The sequence below is a fragment of the Gavialis gangeticus genome, unplaced genomic scaffold, assembly GCF_001723915.1.
Source record: "Gavialis gangeticus isolate Ggan-Ray unplaced genomic scaffold, GavGan_comp1, whole genome shotgun sequence".
NCBI classification, from domain to species: Eukaryota; Metazoa; Chordata; order Crocodylia; family Gavialidae; genus Gavialis; species Gavialis gangeticus.
The window spans coordinates 160,181,896-160,193,775 of record NW_017729024.1 but is presented as its reverse complement, the minus strand read 5'-3'; the positions used below and the strand labels follow the sequence as shown (position 1 = coordinate 160,193,775).

The 11,880-nt window shown below is 40.4% G+C and overlaps 1 protein-coding gene across 3 annotated transcripts in view; it reads right to left on the bottom strand.

Annotated features, from left to right (window-relative positions):
• Positions 1 to 11,880, bottom strand: part of PRLR (prolactin receptor) — a 210,787-nt gene that overhangs the window by 76,854 nt on the left and 122,053 nt on the right. Inside the window, exons 1-2 of one of the 3 annotated variants that reach the window (XM_019517975.1) lie at positions 11,220 to 11,230; positions 5,528 to 5,530 (exon numbers count right to left, since the gene is read on the bottom strand). The exons of the other annotated variants lie outside the window; for them this stretch is intronic. The gene's annotated coding sequence lies outside the window, so the exon portion shown is untranslated. Of the gene's footprint in view, positions 1 to 5,527; positions 5,531 to 11,219; positions 11,231 to 11,880 lie in introns of those variants that run through there. 3 annotated transcript variants of the gene reach the window in all.

The window sequence follows — 11,880 nt, the reverse complement described above, 5'->3', positions numbered from 1 at the left end:
ATACAGCCTGTTACACCCACTATTTCCAGTCAAATGATAATAATAATTATTCATCAATTCTTTATGCTATTTATTACATAGTAGAATTAAGGACAAGAATAGAGCTCTATTATGCTAGGAACTATCAAGATGGTCCCTGTTCTAAGGGGCTCCAGTAGGAATACATAATCCTGACATAGGGTTGGAGAAGAGCCATAACTTGCAATTTTTACTTGGAGGGAATGCTGAAGTTTTAAAATTTACTTTCCTTCCAAATAAAAATAAATATTGCTGAAATTTCCCATGAAAAGGAATTACAAGAATTCACCCCTAGAAAAATTTCATGTCAGATTTCTTAACCTTTCAAGATTTCATTTTAGAATTTTGATCTTGCTTTGAATTGTATTCAATGTTTTTACTATTACTTTTACAATATTTTGACTAATTCTGTCATATAAATGCACTATTACCACTGATATAATATGACAAAATGGATTAATATGTTATTAATATGTTATTTTATTTAAATTACATTATTTATTTTATTTAATCATGAAGGGCCCAAAATTAACTAAAAGCATGGCTTTAGATTGGATTAGATAAATCAGATCAAATTGCTGCATGGTTAATCTTTTCCAAAATGAATGAAGATAACCAAATTAAAGCCATTTTGGTTCTTAATTAGAGATTCATATAGAAGGGAAAGGCAGCATAACTAACACATGTCAAAAGTTATGTTGGATTAATTTTCCTGGCCATTCCCCCAGAGACAATTTCAGAAACATCTTTTCTTCTTTTCTAGATCAAGTATCACATGAAATGAAAATTTGATGCCTTGACACTTTTATCGTAACATAAATTGCAGCCATTCAATCTAGAAAAGAAGATAAAATGTTTCAAACTATTTAGTTAGGGTTGCCTTTTACATTTTTACAATAAAACAAATATTTCAACTATCATATTATGACATCATATGACATGTTAGCTATAAACATTATGTACCATTACTGTTGAACAATAGTGAAATGTAAAAACAACAATAATATAAAAATAAAAGCATGATATATTTTCAAGCACAGCTTCAGCACAAAATATCAAAATTTCCCAAATGAAAATGTTCCAAAATGAAAAGTTGTGGACTATTTTCCCCTGAAAACATCAATCAAAATCAAAATGATTTTGCAAATAATTTAGTTTAATCAAAACTTTTTAAACTAATGACCAGGTAGAATACACACATAAGCAGAGACATGGCTGCAAACATCATGGTCTACTTTGTGGGGGAGATGAGAAGGGAAGAGGAAAGAATGAGTTTAGGTAGGAGGGGGTAAGGTAAGTGAAAAAAGTGAGGAAAGAGGGGACAGAAAGAAAATGATAGGGGTGAAAAGGCAGGAGAGAAGAAGCAACGTTTGGCAGGTGTGCAGTGCAGCTAAGGAAGGAGGTGACAAAGCCTTGGCTGTCTGCCCTATCAAAACTGCACAAAAAAATCCAGTCAAAATGGTTCCTAATAATTCTCGAGGAATCTGATGCCCCAGATTGGCAGTTTCTGCCGAGGCTCTTACTGGGTGCAGTTTCTGGTTGGTGTCCCCCCACACTCACATGACGGGAATGAAGGGAGGGAGAAGCAAGATGGGGTTCTCCCTTGGACAGTTATGTGGCCAGTTATGTGGGCTGGGGTGGGGAGGAAGAGGGCTAGCACCAGCTGGACCCTGGTTTATTCTCTTCGTGCTACAACATCAGTCCCTCTTTCTACTGTTTCTGCAGCTGCTTCTACCAGCTGGTTCCTCTTCAAAGCATTATGGCTGAGGCAGGACTAGAGAAGAAAGGAAGCCTAGCTACCAAGGAATAAAGGCTCTTCTCCAACTGAAACATGTCCAATAATTAGCAATAGCAGCAGGAATAAAGAAAATAACTGGCCAGGTAAATTGCTTTTAGTTTCGATGTCCTCTTTTCCAAGAGGTCCTTGGTGTGAAAGCCCCTCTATAAGTAGCCATTTCTTTGTCCTTTGTTGAGTACATGTAGTACATTCAAACTAGCATTATGCAAGTGCTTGCACAGCTCTTCACTAAGAGAACTGGACTATAGTCTAAATACATTCATACAAAGAGGCAAAGCTTCAGTTGGAAGCATTCCTCAAACATCAGCCCGGGCCAGACCTCCTGTTAAAGTTCTTTATAGAAAGCCTTAGGATTAAATGCTGGAGGATACAATGCTGTAAGCCAGCGAAGGAGAATGCAGTTTTAATGTAAGTAACAGAACAATGTTATCTATTTAATCTAAAGCTGAGAAAACACATTTCTTATGTTCAGATATGAGAGGAACTGCTGGAAATAAATGTTATAAATACAATATGTAAACTTCATTTACAGAATTTAATATAATCAAAGTGATTCTTTTACCTTTTTTATCTGAAGCATTATACTTCCCTTAATGAAGAACCATTTGAATATGCAAAGAAAGGTCAAGCTCATAATACTTAACTATGTTTTTTTGGCACTTTGTAGATCTGTTCCTGTGCATAACTCTGGAGCGTGCAACATTAATCATATTCTGGAGAAGATTGTTTTCTTCGGCTCTTCAGACAGGTGCTGTTGAACCATCACACGCGTAAGCAAACAGCGGCATGCCCTTGTGAGACAACCAGACTTGTGACAAACAAACTTTTGAACTGCTCTGGGTGCTCAGCGCTCCACGGCAATGTCGTGCGTGTGTCGGTGCGCTACTTCTTCTGCTCCACACAGGTGTGAGTACAGGTCCATTTTATAGCATGAAACTCTGTTTCGCAATGTGGTTTGTGGAGGAAAAATAGCAAAGCTCCACAAAACGACAGCCGGGCCTCTGGACTGAAGTCAATTCCCCCTTTGATCCATAGTCCAACTTTCACTTTTCTTTTCCAACACTCTTCAAAATGAAAGTGAATTAATTATGAATTTAAACTCAATGGAGTACAGCACTGACCTAAACCACTTCTCTACTTCATACCAAGCTTCCCTGGCGCAGAGAACATCAGTCACAATGAACTGTATTGAGATAAACTTTGGGTTTCTTGGGCTTGAAGAAAATGACCCCGAGGGTGCCAGCGGTGCCAGTTCTTTCCACATTTACAGAATTCAGTTCTGAGCCCGAATCTCCAGAAAGCCAAAGCAAATGCATTAACCCCTCATTCTGCCCTCCAGAAACTGCAAGAACAGGATCGTATCCTGCACTGGGGGAGTGAATTTCTTGAGGAACAGTTCACATCTTTGATATATGAAACATGTTCATGCTTTAAATTCAGGCCAAACCTTTGGCAAACTCTATTTGTACACTAAACGCAGAGACTACTTACATGAGTACATGTGTAAATGATCCCAGGATTGGGACTTCGGGCAATGTTTGATGTCTAGCAAGATAAAGTGCATGAGAATCGTCAGAACCTAACTTCTGGCTTCTGTATTGCAAGAAACCTCCAGTTTGCCTTTTGTTTCTAAAAGAATATAAGTTCAAAGTCCCAATTCTTGGCAACATGGCTTTTTTCTCCTGCCCCCTTATGGGCTGTGCACTCCTTAGTGAAATCATGAAGAAGCAGAAACTTATGTTTGAGGGGAAAATTTACCTCAAATACTTGTATTTAAGGAATAAGCAAAGTATATCCTGTACTAAAACAGAATCTGTTTTTCATGCTTTTTCCTGAGTACAGTTCATATTATTTGGTGAAAGGGGACCAAAATAGTCAGACTGAAGGGCAGCAGGCCTTGTCCAAGGAGTTCAGGACTATGGCAAGTATCAACAAATCAAGCCATAAGTCTTCTGTACTAATTGTTCTTGATTCACTCCATTTACTGTACAAGCAGCTATGACTGAAAGTTTTGTCCTTTGCTTTCAAATCTCAGTCCAGGTCCTTGAAAAGACTGAGCTTTTGTCTACTGTGTCATTATTAAGTTTTATAAACTTTGTTGTCACTAGAGAGACCAGAGTTGTAAGAATTTGGAAAACCTTGTCAGATGCAAAGTTCTCTTCCTTCGAAGTCACGTATCTGTTCGAGTATATAAAATCTGCACAATACAATGTCCCCCCCTGCCCTTGAATAGGACTGTTACCAAGTACAAGCCTTGTTTTCAAGAAAACAAACAACATAACTTTCAATATTTCAAATCAGAAGTTGTGGTTAGATGAAGATCAAATTTTATGTAAAACATGACATTTCTAACTTGTTTCATGGAAAAGACTTTTGCAAGTTTTAATGGCAACAGTGCCATTTCACAAAAATATTTTGAACTGTATTATTTGGGGGGCAAACAATGGCAAAGTTTTAGTGGCATTTTTTCTTAAGGTATCCAATGTTTTCACATAGCTTAGGAAATACACAGGTATGATAAACTTTAACCCTGCCCCCCCCCAATTTTTAACAGTATACTTAGAGAATGTCTACCTGTGCATTTAAGTGTGCCTAAATTTAATGTGCAATAGCTTAACGTGCATTAAGCGGATTTAGGCAGGCGTCTATATGTGCAGACATTAAAGCACATTAATGCTATGTGTGGACTGACTTCGGACTAAAGTTAGTCCGAAGTCAGTCTACACACAGCGTTAATGCACTTTAACACGTCTACACGTGTTCATGAGCTTTAACTATCCATGCCTAAATTTGATTCCTGCATCTGCAGGAAATGGTAAAAATTTTCCATTTTTAATGTGCATTAAGGGTGTATATGTGTAGACCCATGCCCTTAATGTGCATTAACTTAGGCTAATGTGCATTAAAGCATCACATGTTTACCAAGTTGGTAATTTTTTTGAGAGTCAAGTGGGAGTTAGTCACTAAGCCACATCTCCAGGACAGTATTCTGTTGCTTCTTTAATTAACACCAGCCTATTTTACTTCAGATCACATTAAAAACCAACTTAAAATAGTCATGTTTTAGCAGGGTTTTCTTGTATTGCAGTATACAAGGCTCCTGTTCTTTTCCACTCAGACATTTCACATGCTAACAGTATTCATTTTGTTTATAAGCTACAACAATATTTTTCCATATCATCTCCTGAAATAAAAATCTTAGGCAGTCATCAAAACAGTTATTATTACACTGAGCAATGATTGGGAGAAACCTGTCGGTGAGGAGTTTAGTTTAGATAATGCTACAATACAGCCTTTTAATAATAACTTATACAAAGGCTGAACTTTTCACTTGATATAAAAGTCATTTTTATTAGAAACTTGAATCTACACCTTCAATCTTTATCGTTGGCTGCATCTTCTTGTACAGTTTCATGGGTTAGCAATGCTGCCTTTTATGGTTACATAGGCTTGCATCTTCCTGGATGTGTGCCCTAGTTAGCCCCATATTTTACATAATTTAAACAGAAGATATCTTGGCAGAATACACATCTACAATTTAAATTATGCCTTTAATTTAATCCTTAGGATGCCCACTGAAAGAATACTGGAGACCTGATGTGGCTTTGTGCAAAAGGTATTGGAGAAGAGTCTCAATCCTGATCTGCCCTGCTTGAAGCAGGCTGGCTCCCACTGATTGGGTTGCTTCCACAATGCAAAGGGGATGCACACTTGCTGTAACCGGCCAACTCGGGAGAATGGATTCATAGATTCATAGATGCAAGGGTCGGAAGGGACCTCAATGGAGCATCAAGTCCGACCCCCTGCCTGTGGCAGGAAAAAGTGCTGGGTCATGTGACCCCAGCCAGGTGCTTGTCTAGTCTCTTTTTGAAGACCCCCAAGGTAGGAGAGAAATCCTTTGGAAACCCGTTCCAGATTCTGGCAACCCTAAACGTGAAGAAGTTATTTTTGATGTTCAACCTAAATCTACTCTCTATCAGCTTGTGGCTGTTGTTCCTGGTTATTCCAAGGGATGCCCTGGTAAACAGAGCAGCTCCTATTCCCTGCTGGCCCCCTGCCCCGGGAAATCCAAGAATCCAAGAAATCCAAGAACCAGTAATGCTCTATGCCCCTCTTTAGGTCCGCCCCAACTCCCAGCTAGTAGAGTATGGAAGCTGCAAGCCAAAAGGCAGATGCATGGTTGGCTCAATGCTACACTTCCATGATTCCCAGGTGGCATCATAAACTTTGATGGTCATTACCAGGAGTTCTGAATCTGTTCAAACAAAATGTAGACCTATTCAACAACTGGCAGCCCCAAGGAGGGAGGAAGCAGAAAATGCAACTCAGATTATGTCCGCTAAACAGGGGCAGGCTACCAAAATGGAGAAAATATACAGAGGAATATGGATGTGTGATTTAAACATTTAGAAATAAAACCTATTTCACTTTTAAGCACATATGTCACCTACACAGCCATATAGGTGCATTATTTGGCACTTACACAAAGCTTGGATTCTATTTGCACGTGTGTAACTGTGCTTACCATGTGTTTCCCTTCAGATCAGAGGGACAGAATCACCCAGGCATGTGCGTATCACTGTCTAAGTCCTAAAACTTTAATCAAAGAGAAATCATGAGTAGTGAGTGTCTGATGCTGGAGGAGGAGGATGGGGGAAGGGTGCCCACCTTTTTTAGTCTGTGGCTAGGGCACTTGCCTAGGGGTAGGGTGATCACCAGGGTGAAACTGGGAGGTGGGACACATGCCCACCTCCCCCCAACCCCACTGGTGGCATGGCTGGACCAGAGCTGAGCAGGGCAGGGGTGGGATGACCACTGCAGGCTCAGGGCTCCCCGCCCTGCTGCCTTTCCCCTGGGAGCCCTGTGCCATCCATGAGACCCCTGCCTGCCCAGCAGCAGTGGGTGGCACAACTGCATGCCGCCACCGCCCCGGCTGCTGCTGTGTGAGTAGAGGGCCCGTCGCTGTGGCGATGTTGGGCTCCTGCGGGGAGGGCAGCAGGGTATGGAGCCTCAAGGCATCAGCGAGCAGCTCACATCCACCCCCACCCCAGACACAAATTTGGGGAGCATGTGTCCTCTCATGTCCCCAGGGGGTATATGCAGCGGTAGGGAGATGCCCCCCTAGACTGGGCTGGCTCTACCCCCAATGGAGAAGGAGCTATACCACTGCTGTTTATCCAGTGAATATTAAATTTAAGGTACAGAAAAGCCATTAAAGACAGGGGCCAAAACACCTGGTCCTTCACTGAGATACTTTCTCTCTATCTTGCTTCCTTCCTCCTAACTCCACATATCTTTCCCTTCAAGCTGCCCAGCAGGCCAGCTTCAAGAGCACTGGAGAGTCCAGCCCATGGCCTGGTAGAGCACTTCGCTGGAAAGCAGGAGGTGGACATTCAAACCCCTTCTGGTTGGGTGACGGAGGCTAGAACCTGGGTCTCTCTCTCTCTAGGTTAGTGCATTAACCAGCAGACTTTTTGCCTAAAAGTAAGAGGCCATCACTATTTTACTTCTGGCATGTATGCACATGCCCGAGTAATCCTACTGCATCACAGGTGGATCCAGAATGGACCAAAAATTGCATTTTCACAGGTATGTGTCACTTTGCAATTAGCCCTTAAGTTTTTTCATCACATACGTTTCAGAACCATAAGGAGACTGACCTATACAACCTATCACCCTTTGCAGACCATATCAATACTCTATCTTTCTATATATTTATTGATATTGTAGCTTTCACTGCTGCCTTTTGCACTTTGTTCTATATGAATTAATCACTCTGTGTAAAGAAGGGTCTCTTGGCTGCTTCACCTTCAGGTTCCTTGTTAGTTTTAGTCTGTGATCATTTGTGTTTCAGCCTCTCAAGCAGCTATATGGCACTGACCTTTCACACTGTCTTCAAAGCTCTGCGTATGCCTAAATATTTGCCAGTTAATTTTTACCTTACACTCTCAACTCTTGCAGAGAACACTGATTGCTAGAAACAGAAATCACAAAATATTAAATAAATGTTGGTAATTCTTCTCTACATATAAACACTGTTGAATAAAACACATATTGCAGAACACATTTATTTCACAATAACGCCTAACGCATTCTTAAACTGCTTCAGACTTGTACTGCTACGTGAAATAATATACAACAGCAGAACTTGTTTGTCTTGTCGTGAACAATTCAATGAAAAGCTGTGAGTCATAGGTCTGCATGGCGCGCACCACTTTGTTAATATTCATTGAACAAGAATGGCATATAGACAAGTCCTGCTGGTCTTCAGGGGGAGTTTTAGTTAAATAGGGCTTCAGTCACTACCCATATACCTTACTGACTGGCTTCAGCATTTCCCCCAACATTAAGAGGGTTAGCTAAACACATTGATGATCGCACAAATACCCAAAGTTCATTTTCTGCTCTTTGATTTGAAGATCCTGCAAGAAGTATTTTGATACAGATTTCTGGTCCACAGAATCAAAGGGTGGGATTCATTAGTCCTATATTATCCCACAAAAATGCTTATCCAGCCTCTTTTTGAAAACCTCAGATGAAGCTGATTCTACAACCTCTCTGGGTAGCTTTCTCCACTGTCCTACACTTTTGACAACAAAGAAGTTATTCCTGATATATAATCTAAATCTGTTTTGCTGCAGTTTAAATTCCTTGTCTTGTCTCCTGCCCCCTGCAGCAAAAGAGAACAGTGGTTTTCCCTCTTCTTTACTGCAGTCCTTTAAATATTTGAAAACTGCTATCATGCCCCCCAGATCTCTTTTTTACCAAACAAGCCATACTGAGTTCTACCAATCTTTCCAGAAACAGCTTACATTCAAACTCCTTTGTCATCTTTGCGGCTCAAATCTGGAACCCTCTCCAGTTTCTCCCCATCCTTAAACTGTGCGGCATACAGTAGTTTATAACTAGATAAAGCTTAAGCACCACTAAGCAGAGCTGTCCTATCTCTTTGCTTACTTTAGATACTATAGTTCTGCTAATGCAGCCCCCAATTTTATTTATTTATTTTTTGATTACTGGGTGACATTCATGGCTTATATTGACTCTGTGATCCCTGAAAACCCCCATGTCCTTTTCAGTAGCCACAAGGCCCCAGCCAGTCACCTACCATGCTTGCATTTGTGCTCTTGTTTTTTTTCCATAGTTGGACCCTTGCAGTTGAACTTACTGAATTTAAAAATCAGATGTCCAGGGCCCAGATTTCTGATCTATCAGGATAATTTGAATTCTGTGTTCACAAGCCCCCCAGCTTTGCAGAACAGAGGTTCTCACACGTGCTATGAGCGCCTCAGCTCCCATTGATTTCAATAAGAGTTTTGGGATCTTCAGTACTGTAGGGGGGTCATGACAAGTATTTCTGAATCCAACTCTGTATAAAACCTCTCACAGTGAAATTCACCTCCTAAATAAATGAGACTTAACTGAGACTTGGAGGTGCGTAAACCTTCTACTATCTGTGCCCCGAAATGAATTTTACCATCAGTGAATGTGATAAATGTGAAAGGATTTTTTTTCAATCCTCAAGAAAGGCTTGGATTTGGGAACAGAATTTGGAGCTACCGTTCTTATTTAATCTTTGCCGTGGTATCCCTAAACAGTTTCAGTAGTATACACTCATAGGCTCTCTCTAAAATATGTGAACACAAGTACCAACCACTGTGTTATATAAAGTAGGAATTTTTATTAAGATTTTTTTATTATTATTATTAATTAGCTTAATTTTTTGTCTTTCGTATTAACACTCAGACCCAAACCAGCTCTTTGTTTTTTAAAATAATGATTTTCTGAAAAGTAGGAAAACAAATTATAGCTTTTGTGCCATGACTTACTGGTCCAGGATTTAATTATAAGTAAATAAATCTTTCAACCGAGATATATACATAAGCCTTCCATGGGTATAGTATTACATCTCTGTTACATGCTGTCAATATACTCCTTTCATGAGACCATTACCAATGGTCATAGATTAGAAGAAAGTTACCTTGATGAAAAAGGCTGTTCAACCTAAGATAGTAGTGCTTAAAGCTTCTTGTATTGTATGTGATGTATAGCCTACTTCTCACTTGGAAAATATCCATGGGACGCAGCTGTTCCTGATACAATTATAGGTCCATTATCTTTACTACATTACCTGTTCCAGTTGCAAATTTCATTATTTAAATCCCTCTCTCTGCCAACCAAGTACGCATGAAGAAAAACTAGAAGAATAAGTTTTTTTCTGTTATTTTTCTGGTGTTGCAGAACATGAGCTCTGAATACAGAAGGCTAAGTTCCTCCCTTAGAAAGCTATAGGCCCCTCAGGACTATGGCCCTGTTCATGCACTGGGATCCACTAGTCTCTGTGCTCCTATCTGAATCTCATTGACTGGGCTTTTATCTTTTACATGTCTAGTCATTTTTACAAGTGGAGACATCCCACATGATTTATGCAGCAGTGTGTCTTCAGTATTCTTTGAGAAGAAAGACATAAAAACTAAATGAGTACCAATTATTTAGGTTTATATCTGCCCTTGAATATTGTAGTATCCAAGCATTTAGCCACAAAAAGTGGTTGCACACAGCATGGGTTGCTACGTGTAAGAGAAATAAAACTCATCCAGGCTGGAGAATTAAAACACTAGCAAAATAAATACAGGTGAATGTATTAGAAACCGTTGTACAGTCAAATCCCACTTTGCAGCTATCTTTATCAAAATGCTGTGGGATGACAAACATCTCACTGCAGCAGCCTACATGTTTTGCAAGTGTCACTTATTTTTTTAGTATCTTTGTTTTTCAAATAAGGACCCCATACATTTCTACAAAATCTTTCATGCCAAGTAGGATTTAAACTGCATGATCATTCCTTACAACAGTCTTGTGATGGTAGTAGACAAGCATTATTAATCCCATTTAAGGTAGAAACAGATGCCGTTTTTGTGTGGGATCAGCTATGCTATGATGTGTCCCAGCACAGCTGATCCTGACTGACGGATACAAATGTCACGCAGGGCCATTATCCCACAGGATCAGGCCCCTGGTGCTCCTGAGGTTCAGGGATCTGATCTTGCAGGACAAAGGCTCCTGTGCCTGTCCCCAGACTGGGGCATGTGTCTGGAAGCACAGAGTGGGGAAGCCCAAGGCGGTTCCCTTGCTCTGCAGCTTGAAACTTACACTCCAGAACCGCCTGCGCTGGGTGGCTGGAGAGCATGGGCAGCCCTGGGCTGGGGGGATCATGTCATATGTGAACAGACATCCTCCACAGTAAAGCAGAACACTCTTACTAGGAATTGCTGCACACATATTTTGGGGCGCAACAAGGGGCAAGGACATCTGTTTGCTCACATTCAGTGCCATCACAAAACTTCTGGTGCAACAAAGGCCATGTCTGTTTGCAGCCTTAGAAATGGAAGAACTGAGGCACTGAAATTGCAGGCTGAGTTCTGAAAGGTGCAGGGCACTTCATAAGAGATATCCAGAGATCTCCCCTTCCACTGGGGAGTATGTGCAAAAACCCGAGTTAAAACCAAACATTGCCTGATTCCCAGTTTTGCACTTAAGCTAATGGACCATGACTCACTCATCAGCGAATGGAAAAACAGATATTGTAAAAGTTAGATTACTTTATCAATTTTTAAAGACTTCATTATAGAAGCAGCATCCAATAACTACAGGTTCCATTAGAAACCATTTTCTCCAGTTATTTTGAACTTTATAGCCAAATTATGAAACTATATCATAAAAATAGTCAACTTGGGAGCAATCTGATTTTCTTTAGAAAATTAACTGGAATTTTTCTTTGGCTAACTAAAAGGAAAATAATAAGTCTGCCATTTCTGAAAGAAGTTCCCTCCTCTACTGAACTAAAGACATTTCTGTTTTAAAACATGTAGGTTGCTAATCTATAAAGCAGGGATCAGCAACCCCCGGCACATGAAGACATTTTGCTTGGCATGCCAGCTCTTTTCAGAAAAGTTGTTTCAGACTCAAGGTTTTATCGGAGTAAAACTTCTGTGGCAGGGGCTGGCAGGGGTCTGCTCAGAGCCTGGGCTGGCTGTGGCTGGGGGCCAGGAGTCTGCAAGCAG